Raw genomic sequence first — 22478 nt, forward strand, 5'->3', positions numbered from 1 at the left:
TATTCTAACAGCTAGGGTAACGGAAGCAAAGGATCAAATTAGTGATGTAGAAGAAAAACTGATAGAAAAGCAGGATCAGGAGGAAGCCTGGAACAAACAACTTAGAAGCCATGAAAACAGAACTAGTGAAATAAATGATGCCATGAAATGTTCCAATGTCAGAATTATTGGGATCCCTGAGAGGGTGGAGAAAGAGAGAAGACTAGAAGATATAAATGAACAAATACTGGGGAAAATTTCCCTCATCTGGGGAGTGGAAGAAGTGTTCACATTGTAGAGGCAGAGATCAATGAGTCTAGAAAAACCCAAGATCAATGAGTCTAGAAAGACCTCCAGACACCCAATTGTTAGGTTTACGAATCAGAGATTCAGACAGAAGGTCTTAAGGGCAGCTGGGGGAAGAGATTCCTTACGTACAGAGGACAGAAGATCAGAATAAAATCAGACCTGTCCAGGCAGCCAGAAAAGGCTGGCAAGACATATTCATGGCACTAAATGAGAAGAACATGCACCCAAGAATACTTTATCCAGCAAGGCTGACATTCAGAATGGATGGAGAGATAAAGAGCTTCCAAGACCCGCAAGGTCTAAAAGATTATCTGGCACTATGAGAAATATTAACGGGATTCTATAAAAGAAGAAAGAAGCCAAGAGTGACATACAATAGAAAGTTACAGAGATAATGTATGGAAACAAGGACTTCACAGGCAACATGATGTCAATAAAAACTTACCTTGCAATAACCACTCTCAATGTGAATGTCATAAATGCTCCCATAAAAAGGCACAAGGTTGCAGATGGGATAAAAAGACAGGACCTGTACATGTGCTGTCTATAAGAGACATGTTTTGAACCTAAAGATACATCCAGATTGAAAGTGAAGGGATGGAGAGGCGCCTGTGTGGCTCAGTGGGTTAAACCTCTGCCTTCGGCTCAGGTCATGATCTCAGCATCCTGGGATTGAGCCCAGCATCGGGTCTCTGCTCAGCGGGGAGCCTGCTTCCCCCCCCGCCCACCTGCCTGCCTCTGCCTACTTGTGATCTCTCTCTCTTTGTAAAATAAAATAAAATAAAATAGAAAAGAAAGTGAAGGGATGAAGAATCATCTTTCATGCCAATGGGCCTCAAAAGAAAGCTCTCATATCAGATAAATTAGATTTTAAGCTAAAGACTGTAGTCAGAAATACGGAAGGACACCATATCATTCTTAAAGGGTCTCTCCACCAAGTCGATCTAACAATTATAAATATTTATGCCCCTAACACAGGAGCAGCCAACTACATAAGCCAACTGTTAAACAAAATTAAGAGTCATATTAATATGAATACATTAATTGTAGGGGAACTTTTTTTTTTTAATTGTAGGGGATCTTAACACACCACTCTCACCAAGAGACAGATCATCTAAGCAAAAAATCAACAAAGAAACAAAACCTTTGAATGGCACATTGGACCAGAGGACCTCATAGGTATATATAGAACATTCTACCCTAAATACCCTAAATACCCTAAAACAAGGGAATATTCATTCTTCTTGAGCGCATGCAGAACTTTCTCCAGGATAGACTACATACTGGGTCACAAATCAGGGTTCAACCGATACTGAAAGATTGAGATAATTCCCTGCATTTTCTTGGACCACAATGCTTTGAAACTGGAACTAATCCACAAGAAAAAGTTTGGAAGGAATTCAAATACTTGGACGCTAAAGACCACCCTGCTCAAGAATGTCTGGATCAACCAGGAAATCAAAGAACTTAAATAACTCATGGAAACCAATGAGAACAAAGAAACAAAGAGGATATCCCAAAACCTATGGGATATGGGAAAGGCAATCCTAAGAGGGAAATACATAACCATCCAAGCCTCACTCAAAAAAATTGAAAAATCTTGAACACACCTACTCTCTTTATACCTTAAAGAACTGGAAAATCAACAAATTAAGCCAATCCCATGCACAAGAAGGGAAATAATTAAGATTAGAGCATAGATCAATGAGTTAGAAACTAGAGAAACAGTAGAACACATTAATGAAACTAGAAGCTGGTCCTTTGAAAGAAATTAATAAGATCGATAAACCAATGGCCAAACTAATCCAAACAAAAAGAGAGAGGACCCAAATTAATAAAATTATGAATGAAAGAGGAGAGATCATGACTAACACCAAGGAAATAGAAACAATCATCAGAAATTACCAACAGTTTTATGCCAGTAAATTAAGCAACATAGAAGAAATTGATTCAACTTAGAAACCTATAAACTTCCAAAACTGAAACAGAAATAAATTGACAACATGAATAGACAAATATCTAGTAATGAGATTGAAGCAGTGATCAAAAACCTCTCAAAAAACAAGAGTCCACAGACCGCGGGGGGAGGGGCCGGCTCCTGGCAAGCGGCGGAGCAACAGAGCACTAAATCAGGACTTTTAAAAGTCTGTTCCGCTGAGCGACATCACTCCAGAGGCTAAACCGGGGTGAAGCCCATACGGGGTCAGCATGGCCTCAGGTCACGCAGGGTCACAGAAGGATTGGGGGTGTCTGAGTGTCGCAGAGCTTACAGGTATTAGAACAGGGAAGCCGGCTACAGAGAAAGAGCCGAGGAGTGAGCTCCCAGCTCAGGGTTACCTTGAACAGGTCGCAGGCTCGGTGAGCTCGGAGCGTGGCGGGAGACCAGGGACACGGGAGTAACTGGGCGCTGTTCTCTGAAGGCGCACTGAGGAGTAGGGCCCCGGGCTCTCGGCTCCTCCAGGTTGGAGACTGGGAGGCCACCATTTTCATTCCCATCCTCCGGAACTCTACGGAAAGCATTCAGGGAACAAAAGCTCCTGAAAGCAAACCCGAGCAGGTTACTCAGCCCGGCCCCTGGTAAGGGCGGTGCAATTCCGCCTGGGGCAAAGACACTTGAGAATCACTACAACAGGCCCCTCCCCCAGAAGATCAACAAGAAATCCAGCCAGGACCAAGTTCACCTACCAAGGAGTGCAGGTTCAACACCAAGGAGAGCAGCGGAATTCCGGGGAGGAGAAAACAAAGCACGGAACTCAGGGCTTTCTCCTCATAATTCTTTAGTCTTGCAGTTAATTTAATTTTTTTCTTTTTCTATTTTTTTTTTCTGCTGCTAATTTTTTTAACTTTTACCCTTTTCTTTTTTAACGTTTTTTAACTAGTTTATCATATATATATATTCATATTCTTCTTTATAGTTTTTCTTTATTTGTTTTCTTTTTTAAATTGTTTCTTTTTTTTTCTGAACCTCTTTTTATCCCTTTTCTTCCACCACCTCCCACGATTTGGAATCTCTTCTGATTTGGTTAAAGCATATTTTTCTGGGGTCTTTGCCACCCTTTTAGTATTTTACTTGCTCCTTCATATACTCTTATCTGGACAAAATGACAAGGTGGAAAAATTCACCACAAAAAAAAAAAAAAAGAACAAGAGGTAGTACCGAAGCTAGGGACCTAATCAATACAGACATTGGTAATATGTCAGATCTAGAGTTCAGAATGAAGATTCTCAAGGTTCTAGCGGGGGTCAAAAAAGGCACGGAAGATATTAGAGAAACCCTCTCGGGAGATATAAAAGCCCTTTCTGGAGAAATAAAAGAACTAAAATCTAACCAAGTTGAAATCAAAAAAGCTATTAATGAGGTGCAATCAAAAATGGATGCTCTCACTGCTAGGATAAGAAGAGGCAGAATAAAGAATTAGTGATACAGAAGAACAAATGACAGAGAATAAAGAAGCTGAGCAAAAGAGGGACAAACAGCTATGAGGGGAGAATTCGAGAGATAAGTGACACCATGAGACGAAACAACATTAGAATAATTGGTATTCCAGAAGAAGAAGAAAGAGAGAGGGGAGCAGAAGGTATATTGGAGAGAATTATTGGAGAGAATTTCCCTAATTTGGCAAAGGGAACAAGCATCCAAATCCAGGAGGTGCGGAGAACGCCCCTCAAAATCAACAAGAATATGTCCACACCCCGTCACCTAATAGTAAAATTTACAAGTCTTAGTGCCAAAGAGAAAATCCTGAAAGCAGCCCAGGAAAAAAAGTCTGTAACATACAATGGTAAAAATATTAGATTGGCAGAAGACTTATCCACAGAGACCTTGCAGGCCAGAATGAGCTGGCATGATATATTCAGAGCACTAAACGAAAAAAACATGCAGTGAAGAATACTATATCCAGCTAGGCTATCATTGAAAATAGAAGGAGAGATAAAAAGCTTCAGGACAAACAAAAACTGAAAGAATTTGCAAACACCAAACCAGCTCTACAGGAAATATTGAAAGGGGTCCTCTAAGCAAAGAGAGAGCCTAAAAGTAGTAGATCAGAAAGGAACAGAGACAATATACAGTAACAGTCACCTTACAGGCAATACAATGGCACCAAATTCATATCTCTCAATAGTTACCTTGAATGTTAATGGGATAAATGCCCCAATCAAAAGACATGGGGTATCAGAATGGATAAAAAAACAAAACCCATCTATATGTTGCCTACAAGAAACTCATTTTAGACCTGAAGACACTTCCAGATTTAAAGTGAGGGGGTGGAAAACAATGTACCATGCTAATGGACGTCAGAAGAAAGCAGGGTGGCAATCCTTATATCAGATCAACTAGATTTTAAGCCAAAAACCATAATAAGAGATGAGGAAGGACACTATATCATACTCAATGGTCTGTCCAACAAGAAGAACAAACAATTTTAAATATCTGTGCCCCTAACGTGGGAGCAGCCAACTATATAAACCAATTAATAACAAAATCAAAGAAACACATCAACAATAATACAATAATAGTAGGGGACTTTAACGCTCCCCTCACTGAAATGGACAGATCATCCAAGCAAAAGATCAACAAGGAAATACAGGCCTTAAATGACACACTGGACCAGACAGACAACACAATTATGTTCAGAACATTTCATCCCAAAGCAACAGAATACACATTCTTCTCTAGTGCACATGGAACATTCTCCAGAATAGATCACATCCTAGGTCCTAAATCAGGTCTCAACTGGTATCAAAAGATTGGGATCATTCCCTGAATATTTTCAGACCACAATGCTCTGAAGCTAGAACTGTCACAAGATGAAATTTGGAAAGAACCCAAATACATGGAGATGAAACAGCATCCTTTTAAAAAATGAGTGGGTCAACCAGGAAATTAAAGAATTGAAAAAATTCATGGAAACAAACGATAATGAAAACACAATGGTTCAAAATCTGTGGGACACATTAAAGGCAGTCCTGAGAGAAAAATATATAGCAGTACAAGCCTTCCTCAAGAAACAAGAAAGGTCTCAAGTACACAACCTAACCCTACACCTGAAGGACCTGGAGGAAGTACAAGAAAGAAACTCTAAACCCAGCAGGAGAAGAGAAGTCATAAAAATCAGAGCAGAAATCAATGAAATAGAAACCAAAAAAAAAAAAAAAAAAAAAAACAATAGAGCAAATCAACGAAACTAGGAGCTGGTTCTTTGAAAGAATTAATAAGATTGATAAACCCCTGGCCAGACTTATCAAAAAGAAAAGAGAAAGGACCCAAATTAATAAAATAATGAATGAAAGAGGAGAGATCACAACTAACATCGAAGAAATACAGACAATTATAAGAACATACTATGAGCAATTCTACGCCAACAAATTTGACAATCTGGAAGAAATGGATGCACTCCTAGAGACATATAAACTACCATAACTGAACCAGGAAGAAATAGAAAATCTGAACAGACCCATAACCAGTCAGGAGATTGAAACAGTCATCAAAAATCTCCAAACAAACAAAAGCCCAGGGCCAGACAGCTTCCCAGGGGAATTCTACCAAACATTTAAAGAAGAATTAATTCCTATTCTCCTGAAACTGTTCCAAAAAATAGAAATGGAAGAAAAACTTCCAAACTCATTTTATGAGGCCAGCATCACCTTGATCCCAAAACCAGACAAGGATCCCATCAAAAAGGAGAACTACAGACCAATATCCTTGATGAGCACAGATGCAAAAATTCTCACCAAAATACTAGGATTCAATCCAATAGGATTCAACAGTACATTAAAAGGATTATTCACCATGACCAAGTGGAATTTATTCCAAGGCTGCAAGGTTGGTTCAACATCTGCAAATCAATCAATGTGATACAACACATTAATAAAAGAAAGAACAAGAACCATATGATACTCTGAGTAGATGCTGAAAAAGCATTTGACAAAGTACAGCATCCCTTCCTGATCAAAACTCTTCAAAGTGTAGGGATAGAGGGCCCATACCTCAATATTATCAAAGCCATCTATGAAAAACCCACTGCAAATATCATTCTCAATGGAGAAAAAATTAAAGCTTTTCCACTAAGGTCAGGAACATGGCAGGGATGTCCATTATCACCACTGCTATTCAACATAGTATTAGAAGTCCTAGCCTCAGCCATCAGACAACAAAAGGAAATTAAAGGCATCCAAACTGTCAAAGAAGAAGTCAAACTATCACTCTTTCCCGATGATATGATACTATATGTGGAAAACCTAAAAGACTCCACTCCAAAACTGCTAGAACTTGACTCAGGAGAATGTGAACATTTATTACTAATAAAATTAAAATTAATTACCAAAATATAGCTCATGTCCTGAAGGATCTTATTATCTCTTTGGGGAATATCCTATACTATGAGAGTTTGAGGATTTCTCTGCAGGGCATATTTTTCCAGCTTCTCCACGAAGTATCTGCTAGCTGCAATAAAGAGGGAAGAATGTAAAGTGGCTCTTGTGTTTCTTGCTTGGATTTTCAGGTGCTACTGAAACTGGGACTGTATGGGGAAGGGAAGGTTAGAGATAAAGGAAAACAACAGGTTCATTCTGTAGGATCTTATATTGAGGATGTTTAGCAGTTGGTTTCACTGGCTTGGCACTCAGAGGACCGTCTACTGCTGAATCAGCTAACCACATGAGCACACAACTCATCTAAGGAAGCAGGAGAAAGAAAAAAGCATTTGGCCTAGAGCCGAATCCGGGGTTAATCAGACATAGGAAAAGCTTGATGCTGTTTGGAACAGGAGGGTTTATAAATAAGTACAATTATGACCAAACATGGCAAGAAAAAATAGTAAAATTTCAGAAGTTAGAAACTAACCAAATGTCAACAAAAAGCAGTTGAATATTCCACCAATTAAAAGAATGTTATCATAAAACATTATTAAGGTTTATAATAACTTAAAAATGATAGTGCTTTTCAATTAAAATATATATTATTTAAGCAGTATTAAAAGTAGACATAGTGGGGCCCCTGCGTGGCTCAGTGGGTTAAAGCTTCTGCCTTCTGCTCAGGTCATGATCCCAGGGGGTCGGAGCCCCACATCTGGCTCTCTGCTTGGCAGGGAGACTGCTTCCCTTCCTCTCTCTCTGCCTGCTCTCTGCCTGCTTGTGATCTCTGTCAAATAAATAAATTAATTTTTTTAAAAAAAGTAGACATAGTAAAATCTCTAAGAAGATGCACCACAAAGTTAACAGTAATTGTTTTGAAGGTGGGAATCTACGAGGTTTATTTTAGCTTCACATATCTTTCGAATTCACATTTAATACTTTCTAATAGTAGAATTAGTCACAATTGGGATTCTCTTCCACCTCTTACAATGATAAACATGGTGACACTTCCTAACACAGAACCAGAACACACAGTAGGCATGAATGCATCAATGCCCGCAATGTAAGGCAATTATCTGAGTGTTTCTGCCTAATCAAAGACACGTAGTCCCGCCTGCCGCAGAGGTGCGCGTCCTGCTATCCTGGTTCATGCAAGGCGTGACAAATGGCTCTGCCTCTAGCCTGTCCATAATGCCTCGACTGATCTATACCTGAGGTTCCCACGAACCATTCCTACTGAACTCACCGCTAGGTCCCCGTGGTTGAAGCTCTTGTTGGCTTGTTTGAAAAGTGGCGAACTGCGAACATCCTTCCCGTTCCGGGTTCTGCCCCGAATCAGAAATGATGACTGTTAATTGAGTGTCTAAACTCACATGTTGACGTCTCACTGTCCCGACCAGTGCAGGCACTTGCAAGGCACTAGGCTCTCCGGGGGCCGGAAGTCCCACGAGGTCACCACAGGTGCCCCAAACCCTTCAGTAACATCAACCCTTAACACGACTCTAAATTTTTCACTTCATTCCACTTCTCAGGGCCACCCCTGTCAGATATTATTATCTCTGCAAATAATAGATGAGATCTGAGCCAGGCTTCTTGTACAAGGGCAGGCAGCTGGTACAAGGTGAAGTCTTAACAGGGGTCCATATCGCCGCTCCATTCATTACTAGGATCACCTCAGCAAGTTCCATCCAGTGACCTCCGCAAAGGGGGCTCGCGTGGCCCAGGCATGTTCTCTGAGGCCGTTAGGCATGGAGCGGCCTCTAGAGCCAACAGCCAGGATGGAAAAGGCAGACTGTGGGAAGGTCCTTCTGGGCAGAAGGGAAGGTCCTTCCGATACCCAGAAGTTCTCCGTCAAAATCTGACTTTGAGGCAAATCAAAACTCGACTTTCGGAAGTGATGGAGACAGGATCCAGAAGACTGAGGTGAAATGCTTAACAGTCAGACGGTACAGCACCGTCGCCATGAAAAAGCCAAACACCACAGCCTCCTCAGCCCCGCACCTAGATGGGCTCACTCTGGACATGGTGCGCCCCCGCGTATGCGTTGCCCTGAACGTTGTCCTGCTCTTGGCACAGTTTGCCCTGGACATAGTCACCACCCCAAAGTGTGACTCAACCTCAGAGTGGCCCCGTCCCCAGGGCGCCTACCTGGACGTGGCCGCCCCTGGGGTAATACCGCTCCTGGGTGTGGCTTTCCCGAGATGAAGCCCGCCCCTGGATGCAGTCCCCTCCTGGATGTGACCCGTGGAAGGGTGTGGCTTCCCCTGTACGTAGCCACACCCCCAGTGCAACTGGCCCTGTGCGTGGCTCCGCCCCCAGAGAAGGCGGGTTGGAACCTCCCCTTCGAAATCCCTTCCGTTACTCGTTCTTTTGTCTGGATGTTTCTGAACTCTGCTGGCGTGCCAGGCTGTATTGAGGTAAATATGTTCTCAGTTTTTTGAGAAAAATAGATTAAGGAAAGAGAAAAGAAGGAATAGGTGTTCACGTCTTGATTTTTGTTACTCTTTTGAAGTTTTTTTAATGATGAAAAGTTCTGGTGACTTTTTATTCCCCTGCCGTGGTCCAGCACATACGCTCAACGAGTGAGGAGACAGGAGAAATTGTAGAAAAGTGAAATCATTTTGAACACTTAGGTAAGACAATTGACTAAAGAACAATCATATGAGGTCGGCCAAGACAGGGAGCTTTGTTTCCTTCACTGGTGTGCCCCTAATGCTTCGAAGAATGCCTAGTACACACTAAACGCTGAAGGAACTAATGGATGTTTTCAGGGATTGTTGAAGTTGATTAATACTATAGAACATTTATGGTGGCAGCGACACAATTACTTGTGTTGATTTTATCTTAGACGAATCACCCCTTGATCAGAATACAGGTCTAAAAAAGACACAACTGCCTTTTGCCTGGCATGACAGATGAAAGGCGAATGAAAAGCTGTCAAAAGTAGAACTCTTAGATGGAGAGGAGCAGGGAGCTGTGGGGAATTGGAGGGGGAGACAAACCATGAGACACTGTGGACTCTGAGGAACTAACTGAGGGTTTGGGAGGGGATGGCGGTGGGAGGTTGGGTGAGGCTGGTGGTGGGTATTGTGGAGGGCACATATTGCATGGAGCACTGGGTGTGGTGCATAAACACAGAATTTTGTAACACAAAAGAAATTTTAAAAATAAATTTTTTTTTTTTTTAAAGTAGAGCTCTTTAGGTTTGGAATTGACGAACAATGAAGTATTCCTTGGAGAGTGAGGAAATGAGACAAACCACTCTCAGATGAACAGGGAGATGTATAAAGTGTCTTGTAGTTCCCAAGTTGAAGAATTGGCATACTGAGGGCATAAGCTGAAAGGAAGAAATTGGGTGGAATGTCAGACTCTCTGTTCAGATGGCAGAAGTGTTCCTGGTGATAAGTTCTAGGATATGGCCATAACTAAACTGAAATGGAAGTAAAGGACTCAAGGATGAGAAGGGGTGAACAGTGAGAGATCAGATTATTGGATACTCTATCCACATGGATGTTGGGGGCTCTTCTTATCCCTAAGTGTCCTCAGAATCAGCGTTTCCTGCAACTCCAAGCTTTAGTCATGGCAATACTCTGGACAAGAAAGCAGAAATGGGGCAGAGAGAAAGAGGTCTGGAGTAGATATCTGTTTTATTTTTGACACCTAGCATTCATTCACCTTCTGGAAACAGTCCCTTTATTGACCTCTAGGGAACTAACCCCATTCTCAGTCTCAGTCTACGGGCAGGTGGAGTTGTCTTTCCCTAACACTCCTATTTTAAGAATGCATCTATAACTCTGGCTTGGCCAAAAGATGATTTTATGCTTTTGACAACAGTGATTGGTGAGGGATGGGCAAAACTGAGCCAAAAGTGGAGCCAATAAGGCACAGTGGGATTTTTCTGCAGGGACTACTGAGAGACACAACTGTTTTTAGCTACACTTAAAACTTAGAAGATACACTTAAAGCTACAAAACAGTCAGACAGAAAGTCCTTCTAGAATGCCAAGAAATGGATAGAAAGTGAATCTTGAAGGCATCATTTGAGGCCCAGCATGAACCCTTGTACCTTAGGCCAGCCTTATTCCCAGACTTTTTCAGGTACCTAAGTCAACAGATTCTCCTTTTTAAGTCAGTGAAGTTGTATTTCCTATCTTTTACATCCAGATAATTCCTCACAGTATAGGGGGCATCTCCATCCCTGACTCCCACTTTCATGCTAGCCCACTAAATATATATTACATTCTCTGTCCTTCAGGTTGCCCTTCTATGAGAGGGGATTAAGAAATCTGCATTGAGATTGCAGCCCAAGATGGCGGAGGAGTAAGAGACCTTAGTTTTGTCTGGTTTCAGGAATTCAGCTAGATAGCTATCAACTCATTCTGAACACCTGCAAAATCAAGGGGCAATTGACGAAAAGAATACCCGCAACTCTACAAACAGAAAAGTGACCATGTTCTGCCAGGTAGGAGGTGGAAAGGAGGGAATCCGAGGCGATATATGGGAAGATAATCCATGAGGTGGTAGGAAACCTCCGTTAGCTGGCTACAAGCAAGTGATAGAGTAACAGAGCACAAAATCAGAACTTTTAGAAGGCAGCTCCAGTGAGGGACGTCCCTGCCTGAAAGCCTCCTAGGTGCTGAAGCAGACAGAATCCCAGGAGGGGCAATGTGGTCTCAGGATTCCCAGGATCATGGAAAGAAGGGGTGCCTGAGTGTGACAAGAGTTCCTAGGCATCAGAGCCTTCAACATAGGTATATGGAAAATATCCCAAAATGGGAGAATGTGCTCTAAGATCCCTAATACTTCCTTTTCCAATAGTTGAGTGACCCATTCTCTCTGATATTCAAGCTGTGAGAATTAAATTTGAGATGATGGATGTGCTATATTAAATATATTAACAAGAACAGAAATTAAACCTTGCAACTGTAGGGTTCCCTTCCTCTATAACATTGGATAAGTCTACAGAAGCTTCTACACACCTATGGTCTGGGAGCTAGGGCAAAGGAGAGAGACTGTGGTAGAGCTGGATGAGCCATATTACACCAGCTTCCCTCCCCGCCCCCCAGTTTGAATACTGGTAAGTCAGGTGGTTCTCAGGGTTTATTTTACTTAACCATTCAGGATAAACCCAAACTACTTTACCTCCCCATATCACCTTTCCTTCCTTCTTTGGATGCTGCAGTCTCTTTGATGGTTACTTACCAGGTGCCACTTCATTTAGCCATTAAACAGTTTTGACCTTAATGACTTAGATATGAATGAGGACAAAAATCCACATGGCACCTTTAGCCACTTTTGCTTCAGCAAACTGAATGGGGTGTCCAAGAAGAAACCCTTGCATTAGGAAGACTTCTGAGAAGATTCCAATCATCCCCACTTCTGGTGTTCACAATTTGTGTAATTACACCTCCCCTTAAGCATAGGTTGGACTTAGTGATTTGCCTCTGAGTGATAGAATAAAGGAAAGGTTATAGGATGTCATTTCCATTACTAGTTTCCAAAAGATTGTAACTTCTATCTTGTTTGCAAACTCTCTCCTTGCTTTCATGAAGTAAGCTGCCATGCTGGAGAAGCCCACTTTATAAGGAACCAGCCAGCCCCATCCAAGAGCCAGCAAGGTACTGAGGATCTCATTCCAACAGACTTTGAGGAACTGCATCCTGCCAGCAACAATGTGACTGAGTACGGGAGTTGGTCCTTCCCCAGTCAAGCCTCTAGATGAGAATGTAGTAGCCTCAGCTGACACCTTAAATGCAGCCTTAAAGCAGAGAATCCAGGTAGGCCTCACCCAAATTTCTGACCCACAGAAGCCATGAGGTAATAAGTTTGTATTTTTTAACCCACTAAATTTTGGAATAACCATTACACAGCAATAGATAATTAAGGTACCCCTCAATTACTGTAACCTTGGGGTAAAATGTTGCATGCCTGGGAAGGAAGGCACCATTTAGGAGGACAACATCCCTGGAAGTACACTGGAGGTACTGTCTTCATGCTCAAAGACAATCTCGTATATTTATATGTTGAAATGGTATCATTGGGCCTGAGTAGCCTCCGGGAGGTGAGGCCTAGCTGACATAGTATCCTACCTGACAAATAGTTTGGGAGCAGATGAAAGACAGTTTTAATCAAGTTCTAGACTTTAAGGGTTTTTCTCACTATTTGTAAAGGCCTGAAGGTTTTCAGAGTAAGCATGTTATACTTTTTATGAAAAAAAGTAAATGTTTTAAATACAGGATATCGGAGCAGGTTCAAATAAAGGACCGCAGGATAAAGTGAGAAGGCCACTGTTCGGCTTTGTACAAGGGACTGGTGTACTTGTAGAAGCCAAAAGCGTTAACTACTAAGAGTTGAATGCACTGCTTCCTTTCCTTAAGCACAAGCCCCATCCCCAGTCCCAGTGCAGCACACAGAGAACACCACTCTCTATTAGAAGAAATGTTTATGGAGGAGGATTAATATTCTTGGTTGTGCTGAAGGTTGTTCTCATCAGAGGATATATTGTCATGAAAATTGTGAAGCTTTCTCAACAAGGACTGAATGATTTCTTTTTTTAAAAATTTATTTTTTATTTTCAGCATAACAGTATTCATTATTTTTGAACCACACCCACTGTTCCATGCAATCCATGCCCTCTATAATACCCACCACCTGGTACCCCAACCTCCCACCCCTTGCCCCTTCAAAACCCTCAGATTGTTTTTCAGAGTCCATAGTCTCTCATGGTTCACCTCCCCTTCCAATTTCCCACAACTCCCTTCTCCTCTCTAACTCCCCATGTTCTCCATGCTATTTGTTATGCTCCACAAATAAGTGAAACCATACGATAATTGACTCTCTCTGCTTGACTTATTTCACTCAGCATAATCTCTTCCAGTCCCGTCCATGTTGCTACAAAAGTTGGTTATTCATCCTTTCTGATGAAGGCATAATACTCTATAGGGTATATGGACCACATCTTCCTTATCCATTCGTCCGTTGAAGGGCATCTTGGTTCTTTCACAGTTTGGTGACCTTGGCCATTGCTGCTATAAACATTGGGGTACAGATGGCCCTTCTTTTCACTACATCTGTATCTCTGGGGTAAATACCCAGTAGTGCAATGGCAGGGTCATAGGGAAGTTGTATTTTTTAGAGAAATTGTTCTCCCTGGAAGTGCTGGATAAGCATTTTCTGCCTGAGTAGAAGAGTCAAATTGCTAAACACAGTACTTTCATCAGGGTTGCCCCTGGTGGACCGAAGGACCTGGCATACTTGATGCACACAGGTGGGGCTTGGATGAGGCACAGGCTCTCCAGAAGGCAGAGAAGAAGGGCATTGACTCTGGATTAATAGCTGATTCTTGAAGGCCTCAGCTTTCCGGGGCTGTCTGACACTGTCTCTCTTCTGTCTGATACGTGTAGGATGGTTCTTGTCAACACAGACAGCTTCTTGGCTGCAGGACTTGATACTTGCCCATTTCTCTTGTTGTGGGTCAGAAAGAGCCCAATATTTGGAGGGAGGGCTCTTGTCAGGCCCTACCTGAGCCTGTAGTTCCTCCTGATGCTGGCTTAACTCTGAGGCCTCAAATACGTACATATGTTCCAGCTTTTCTTCTAGGACCTTCCCAATGGTAGTGAGCTTGTGAGCTTCAGGAGGCCGATCACTCCCAAAAGTAGTCACATTTTCAACTGGGTCTTGGTTTTTTGCTGGGGACTTTCTTGATGCCCTGTGATTTTTTTCTTGGAATTGATCCACTAAGAATATTGCCTCATCTTTTTTCTGAAGTAACTTTCAAGAGGAAACTGTTCATTCTGTGACAGAGTTGGGGAAGCACTCTCTAATTTTCTGTCCTCAGCATGGTGGCTCTCCTCTCTGCCTGCAGATGTCCCTAATCCTGAGTCCTCACTTCTGCATTTTCTTGCTTTGGGATCCTGAGGTCTCACTTTCTTTGCACTTCTTCTTTGTGAGAAATTCGTAAGCTGCCCTTACAGAAGGCCAGCTTCAAGTCCAAGGATTTCTGCATCTGCTCCATGCTAATTCTGCTGTCTTTCAGTTGGACATGAAGCACCTGGGATGCTTCCATGTCCCTGCTGCACACACTCTGGGACTGAGTCAGTGAAACCTTGGAAGTCAAGCTATCTGAAGGAAGGGGCATGTCAGTGGGACATCCTTGAGGCTGGTTATGCTCCTCACTCTCCAGTTTAAACTTTAACTCACTCAGGATCTGTCTTTTCAGGTCTGATAGTTTAGAATCTTGGGGAACCAGTATTTTTGGTGAGGGTCGTTCCGTGGTCAGGGCAGTTTCTACTTTACTCATGTTGACATTTATCATTTTGGAGCTTCCTAGCTCATTGGTTGTCAAGGTGTCCCAAGATTGGGATTGAAGAGTGCAGAGTTTCTCAGTGTCGAATATATCCCTGGACAGGCTGGACATAGCAAAATATTGTAAGTTCTTCTCCACCATCACTTTGCCCTGCTGCATTTCTACTCTGTTACTGGAACTCACATTCTCATGCATTGACTCATGTCTAGCCCCAGCTTGCCTTCGGGTGCACCTCTGGGCCACATGTGTTGTCTTGTCCAGTCTCACTGGATCACTTGAGCTCTGATGCTGTGTGTAAGGGGCTAAAAAGTCTGACTGCCCCTCTCAGCTATCAGGATACACTCTGTAGTCTTATGGTCAGTGTCAGAGTGTGATGCCTTCAGGCCCCCATGTCCTTCATTGCCCACAGATGACATAGTGGGAGAGGATGATCCGCAGTGGGGACTGACTTTGTTGTTCTTACCCTGTATCCCAAAAAAGGTTTAGAGCTTCCCTAAAGGGGTTTAAAAAACTCAACTTTGGAACCCACCACAGAAAGATGCATGGCTGAGGAGGGAAAGTCAAGTTGGGGGAGAGGCCATGTTTTGACTTCTCTCAACATATAGAATTTTATGGATTTAAGAACCCTGAGGGGTAAAGCCCACCTCTCACTCATGCGAAATCTAATAATATGGGCCTCTAGCACCTGTCGTGTACTGGGATGAAGAAAAGAATGCTCTAGAGTGATGCTCTGGCAGTAAACCCTACCCACCATTGTCTTTTTAGAATCTGTGTTTTCCGTAGCAGTCTGGGAACTCCCAGAGAAAGGCAATGTATTGTCATCAGCTAGCCACGAATAACACACACCTATAGGAATCCTACCCACAGTGATATGCCAAAACTTCTTGCTCATATGTAAACTAAGAATACTTTTCATTTTATTCTGGTCTGTGTCCTTCCTTGAGACATTCGATAATTCATTCCCTGAGTGATTCCTTGAATGACACACACAGTTCCTTGTTGTCTACAAGGCGGCCCTCAGACCCTTCACTAGGTGGCATTCTGAGATCCTCAGATCTCAGGTAAGATCCTGAGATTCTGGGCTGTCTTCTGGACTCTTCTCTAGGATATACCCAAGATTCTTCCTCATGTCTTTTCTTAGCTGGAACGTTGTTTGGACTCTCTCATGGAAACTTCCGGGGAGACTCAATTCAGTCTTTGCTAGGTCCCTGTTACTATGCCCCTGGAACTCAGAGAATTGTAAGTGAACATGTCTGCCTTTTTGCTGAGAGAGTTCTGATAATGTATGCTGAGGCTCCATCACTGCTAGGGAGTCTAGATTTCTACAGTCATGGAGGCACCAGCGTGGGATTACCTTCCTTGGGCTATGTAACTCCAGTGTCTCCTGGGGTTCACAGATGATATGAAAATGGCCAGGAAGGATGGAGATTGGTACATAGGCATGGGATGACTGGCTAACCAATGGAAGGTTGGGAGATTGAGGACAAATGGTTTCTTTAGGTTTCTGGAACATGGGGACTAAAGCCCACAAACTTTCCTGTTGCTTCTGCAACATGTGCCTTCCCAGGTGTTGATTTTTAGTCAAGATAGGAGAGTCTGATTCATTCTTGGATCTATGGAAAGACACTCCACAGTCCCTAATCTTGGATGTAGAAGGTGGTATGATGAGGAGACAGGATTGAAAATGGGCGTGGGTGTTCACATTAGTGAAAGGTAGGGGCTGGGATGGGGACAGGGTTTGAGGCAAGGAATGGGGATGTACAATGGGGAGAGGAAATGGTTGGGAATGAGGAAGTGGTGGAGGTGCTTTCATTTTGGTGGCAGAAGTATTATGAGTTCCATTGAATAAGAAAAGTGAGACTCTAGTGGGGAAATACTACTAGAAAACAGGAGAGTGGCTACTAAGGACTCACTGTGCAAAGAAGGAAGACCCCAGAAGAGCTGGCTATATTTCTGATGCAAGTTTTCTGCCAAAGCCTTGACATAGAGGAGCAGTTGATAAATAGAGAGCTGCTCTGGCTTACCTTCAGTGTTCCAGCCACTTTTGGAGGCTGTGGTGACCTGTACATCAAACAGATGCAACAAATTCCCTAAAGATGTCCATTGGTATTCTGACCACATTTGTTTGGAAAATGGCCCCTCCTCTTTTACTTTCTTCTCTAAAATCTGGAAATCCATTCTCTTCTTAATTTATCTCTCCAAGAGAGTCTGTAAGTTAAGGCCAGGGAAAGAAATTCCACTGGCCTCCTTGTTCATAGTAGCAATCTCTCCAGAAATAGGTTTCTGATTGGTAGAGGTAAACTTGCTCTTGCTGAACATCGGAATGTGATAATGTGGGAAGGAAAGGAATATGTTCTTGGCATGGGCCTGCCAATAGGAGAATTCTGAACCTGATGGGTTTGAGCAGTCACTACCTCTGATTGTGGGGACATAAGTAGACAACCCACCAGGGTTATCTGGAGATGACTTATCAGGAACAGGTTTCAATGAGATGGAAATCGATTTAGATTGAATCACAGTTAAAGGGAAGTCTGGCAGTGGTGAAACAGATGGAGTTGGTGGTACATGATGACAAGCAAATGCATCATTGGGATTCCTTGTCTGAGACAGATTTGGTAAGAGGTTGATAGCCTGTGAAATGGTGAGGTCAAGAGCAGAGATGGTATTCAGAGGTAAAGTGGCCTCTGGTTGTCTGAGCATCATATGATAGGAAAGAAGTCAAAGGAAGGGGTAGAGGTATGGAATGGTTCTCTGGGAATAAAGAATCCTGGGCTTTTGGCTCTAGTGACAGGGAGTGCCCAGGGCTGAGAGTAAGAAAAAGTCAGCTAAAGGGGTCATGAGGTTAGGTGAGAAGATGGAGGGGATTGAGGGGAAGGCTCAGGCAAAGAGGCTGGTATTAGGTCTCCTGGAGCAACTGTAGAGAAGTCAGGAGATGAAGTGAATGATGAGTGAGTCACCGAGCTATAAAACCAAGGGGATCAGAGAAGTAGTAGCATCTTCCAGAGCCTCTGGGAACAGCAGCCAATTCACCTCAGCAGTTGTGCTGTTACACACCCCACAGAAGGGTGTGTAATAGTTGATGAAAGTGGATGGTATCATGATGCCAGCCTAGGGGCTGTGGGAGACAGGAGGTAAAAAACTGCAACCAGGACCAGAACAAACATATGTGACCCTGGTTGGTCTGGCAAAGGTAGCATCCCCAAGACTTTCAAACTCTAACTCTGAAAATGTTCCTTCCCATGTCAATTCCAGGCTTCCCTGAGGCCCTAGAAATACATAGTCTCTGCTTAAAAGAGTGGTACAGGAAAGAAGGTAATGTTTACTCACCTTTACAGAATAGAAAGCACCTTTCTTGCCTCCCCTACTTCTGACAAGTTCTTTACCCTGGAAGAGAACGATGAATGATGAACGGAGAGTGATGAAGAAGAAGCAAGAGATCTTATAAGAGGCTGAATAGAGTGTCCTTTAAAGATATCCTTGGTAGATTGGACTTGGAAAGCTCCAAGAATTAGGATACTAGGTCACATGATCAATGATAATAATAAGACTTAAATTATTTGATCATTCACAATGGGCTTTTGTATGTATTATCTATCCCATGTGATACTGGAAACCACCTTATGTGGAACATAGGTCAATGTTACCTTAAAGAGGAAGTTGAGTATCCATGATGTCACAGGTCTTTCAGAAAGTCTCAGAACTTCAGAAATTCTGACTCTTAGTGTCTTATATGGCCTCCTATTGCACAGCACCCATTGCTCAGATCCAGCTCTGCTTCCTGCTCCATCATGGTCAGAGCAGGGAATCTGAGAGGGGTTTTGCATTCTGTGTTTCCACGAGCCTCTCTTCTGAGGGCTCTGTTTTCTGATAGGGAATGTATCTAGCAATTGGCATCCTCAGAGATCATGGACCTGAGACCTCATAGAATGGACAGGAAGGGTCAGCCTTGGAGAGCTCAGGTGGAATAGGGAGAACCTTACCTTTCAGAGTCCCACATTTCCTCCTCTTGGCTCTTCCCTGATGCTAGAATGAAAAGGAAAGAATGAGGGGTGGGGACTCATCTTTCACTCTTTTCTCAGAAATGGAGACATTCTTGATCCAAGAACACCAGGACTATATTGTTATTTATAGAACTTTGTGTTCCTTGCTTTTCTCAACTTTTAAGGTGATAAAATATTTTTAATATTTACTTTGAAAAACAAAGGAGGATTTTGTCTGGGATGTCCACACTTGATATTCTCACCAGAAGTTCTTTGCTCAATGAGGACATACACACTGAAGCCCAACAGTCACATCTGTGCTCCCTTAGGTAGACCCTGTATCCTAGGCTATAACTCAGACCCCAGTCTCTTCTCAGAGGCTCAGCACTGTTTTTCTCATCAGCCCAACGTGAAGACAGGCTTGATTGAATGATGCTTGACATGGGAATGTGACTCATGATCAAGACTTGGGAAAATTTGTTTTCTTACACAGACCTCATACTCTCCAAATAACCCAATCTAGAACTGCAGAATCATTGTGTTTGGGATTTTATCTAAGAGCCACCACCATACACAAATAGACTATGTGTTTCAAGTGGAAACATTAGTACTTTCTTAATCCTTCACCCTGTCAGATCTCCTTTCCTAGAGGAGTTAATGTCTATTCTTTGCTTAGACTTCCCATTTTAGGTGTTTCTCTGACCCTACCAAACTCATTTAGAAATGTGGGAAGAGGAACAGGAAAATAAAGAGTCATTCTCTGAAGGGCAACTTCTGGCTCCAGATCTAACGTTTTAAAAGCTTGGGAGTCATCGCTTCAGTCCATGAAAGACGTAAAATGCTGAACAGACTAAAAATCAATGACATTTCTTGGAACCGCAGTGGCAAACCACTATCTCAAATCTCCTGAGAGTGTCAGTGCAGAAAATCATACCTAAGATTCACTTACTTGAAGCAGAAGGCACTGGAGGCTCAACAGTGCTCTCCTGATACGAAACTTAAACAGACACTTTGACAATTTGCTAGAGGATGCATATGGGCTAGTTTGAGAGTGAGAAACTCCCAGGGTCACAACCAATGGGGCCTCCCATTTATTTATGGGTTATATTACCAGGAACCCCACCTTGTTCTCATAGTAAACTACAAAGAAAAAAAAAAAAGCTCTTGTTTCTGGCAGGGAAGAGCAGTCTGAGAGAAAGGAGAAAGGTAATCCATTTTGAAAACATTGTGAATTATTCCCAGAGTGTTTTCCATAACAGAGGCCTACTCAGCAGGGAAAAGCCTACCAGAGCTTTATGCCCCATGGGAGAAGGTAAATTACCCAACTACAGAAGCCACCTCTAGCTTTCCTCTCTCATCTATAGAGTGTTAGGAAACAAAACAAAAATCTCTGAAATATTAGTGAACATCACAATCCAGGAACATAAGACCATTAAAAGACGAATGATTAATCATCTCCCCTCCCCTGACACCTTACTACAATATTGACAGCTCTGGTAGGAACAGGATCATAGCTAAAAAGAGCTGCACGGTGTAGGTTTTATTTAGGGAGATTTAGGGAAACCTAAAGACACTAGGGGAGACAAAAACAAGGACATTAGAGGAAACTGTAGCCTCTGATATGTACAGCTACAGTAAATATTAAAGACACCCTAACACCTAACCAGATTAACGTAAGACTTCATATTAAAGGTCTCTTTATTTTAGTTCCCATTACCCAATACATCATGTTTAGCTTTCAAAGAAAAATTACAAGGCATGCTAAAAGGCAGGGAAAAGCAAACTGATAAGACAAACTAAACATCAGATGTACATTCAGATATGATACATTTCAGAATTCTCATACGTAGAAGCTAAAATAACCATGATTATTATGTTAAGGGCTCTACTTGAAAAGGTAGACAATATTTGAAAGCAGATGATGCATGTAAACTGAGAAAGGGAAATTCTGTGAAAGAATCAAAAGGAAATGTTAGAAAACAAAAGCAGTATGACAAATGAAGAATGCCTTTGATTAACTCCTCTGTAGGTTGCATAAAGTCAAGGAGAGAATATGTGAGTCTGCATAAATGTCAGTAGAAACTTTCTAAACTGAAATATGAAGAGGGAAAGAATTTTCTTAATGCTAAAATCTAGAATATCCAAGAACTGTGTTTCAAACTGTATAATAGATATGTAATTGGAATACCAGAAGAAGAAAGAACAGAAAAAATGTTTGAAGTAATAATGACCAAGGATTTTCCAAGATAATGACAGGTTAGCAAAGCATTGTAGAGGTTCAGAGTACACCAAGCAGGGAAATATTAAAAATGTCTATACCTGAACATATCATATTCAAACTGTATGAAAACAAAATATAAGATTTTAAATAATCCAGAGGTAAATAAAAACCCTACCTCTAGAGGGAGAAAACATAAGAATTATGATCTATTATCATAAACCATGAAAGTAAGAGATTGGAGTGAAATGTTAGTGTTGAAAGAAAAAAAACCACGAATCCAAAATTTTATATCTAGTGATATTATCCTGCAAAAGTAAAAGAGAAATAAAAACTTAGACAAATAAAAACAGGGAATTCATCAGCAACAGATCTGCCTTCCATAAATGTTAAAAGAAGTTCTTTGTCGAGGAAGAAAGTAACTCAGATCTACATAAAGGAAAGGAAGAGAAGGAATGAATGAGGATCAAATAAAACTTTCATTCATCTTATTCTCAATTGACCTAATAATAACAATGATAGTGTGTTGGGTGATTATAGTACATGGATAAGTGAAATGAATGGCATCAGTGGTACAAGGGACAGGAGGAATTGGACACTCCTGCACTATCTATGAAGTGATATAATATTATATGAAAGTGGATTTAGAGAAGTTGTAAATATACATTACAAACTCTAGGACAACCACTAAAATATTTTTAAACAGAGACTAATTGATTGACTAACAAAAGTGAGAAAAAAAGAATTATATATAATGCTTTTTCATACCGGAAAGGTGAAGAATAGGTATAATGAATAGCAAACAGTATGGACAAGGTAGAGATATTAATCCTACTATATTTAAAAATCACTTGGGGCACCTGGATGTTTCAGTGGGCTAAGTGGCTGCCTTCTGCAAATGTCCTGATTCAGAGGTCCTGGGACTCAGCCCTGCATGGGGCTCCTGGCTCAGTGGAGAGCTTGCTTCTCCCTCTCCATCTATCTGCTGCTCTGCCTACTTGTGCTCCCTCTCTTGGTCAAATAAATAAATAAATATCTTAAAAAATAAATAAATAAAATCACTAAATGGAAGTAGTCTAAATTCACCAATTAAAAGAGGAGACTGTCAGAGCACATTAAAAAAAAAACAAGACCTAATTATATGTTGTCTATAAAATAGTCAATTTAAATATAATGATACAGATAGATTAAAAAGAAAGAGACAAAGAAAAATGTACCATGCTAACACTAATGAAAAGAAAATAGGAATAATTCTATTATTTTGGACAAAGTAAACTTCACAACATGGAACACTATCAGCGGTAAAGAAGAGCATTGCATAACAACAAAGAGGT

The 22478-nt window shown here is 41.7% G+C and overlaps 1 pseudogene; it reads right to left on the reverse strand.

Moving 5' to 3' along the window:
- Positions 1-13772: 13772 nt before the first annotated feature.
- Positions 13773-17649, reverse strand: LOC122916763 (annotated as a pseudogene).
- Positions 17650-22478: the final 4829 nt, after the last annotated feature.

The sequence above is a fragment of the Neovison vison genome, chromosome 9 (assembly GCF_020171115.1).
Source record: "Neovison vison isolate M4711 chromosome 9, ASM_NN_V1, whole genome shotgun sequence".
NCBI lineage: Eukaryota > Metazoa > Chordata > Mammalia > Carnivora > Mustelidae > Neogale > Neogale vison.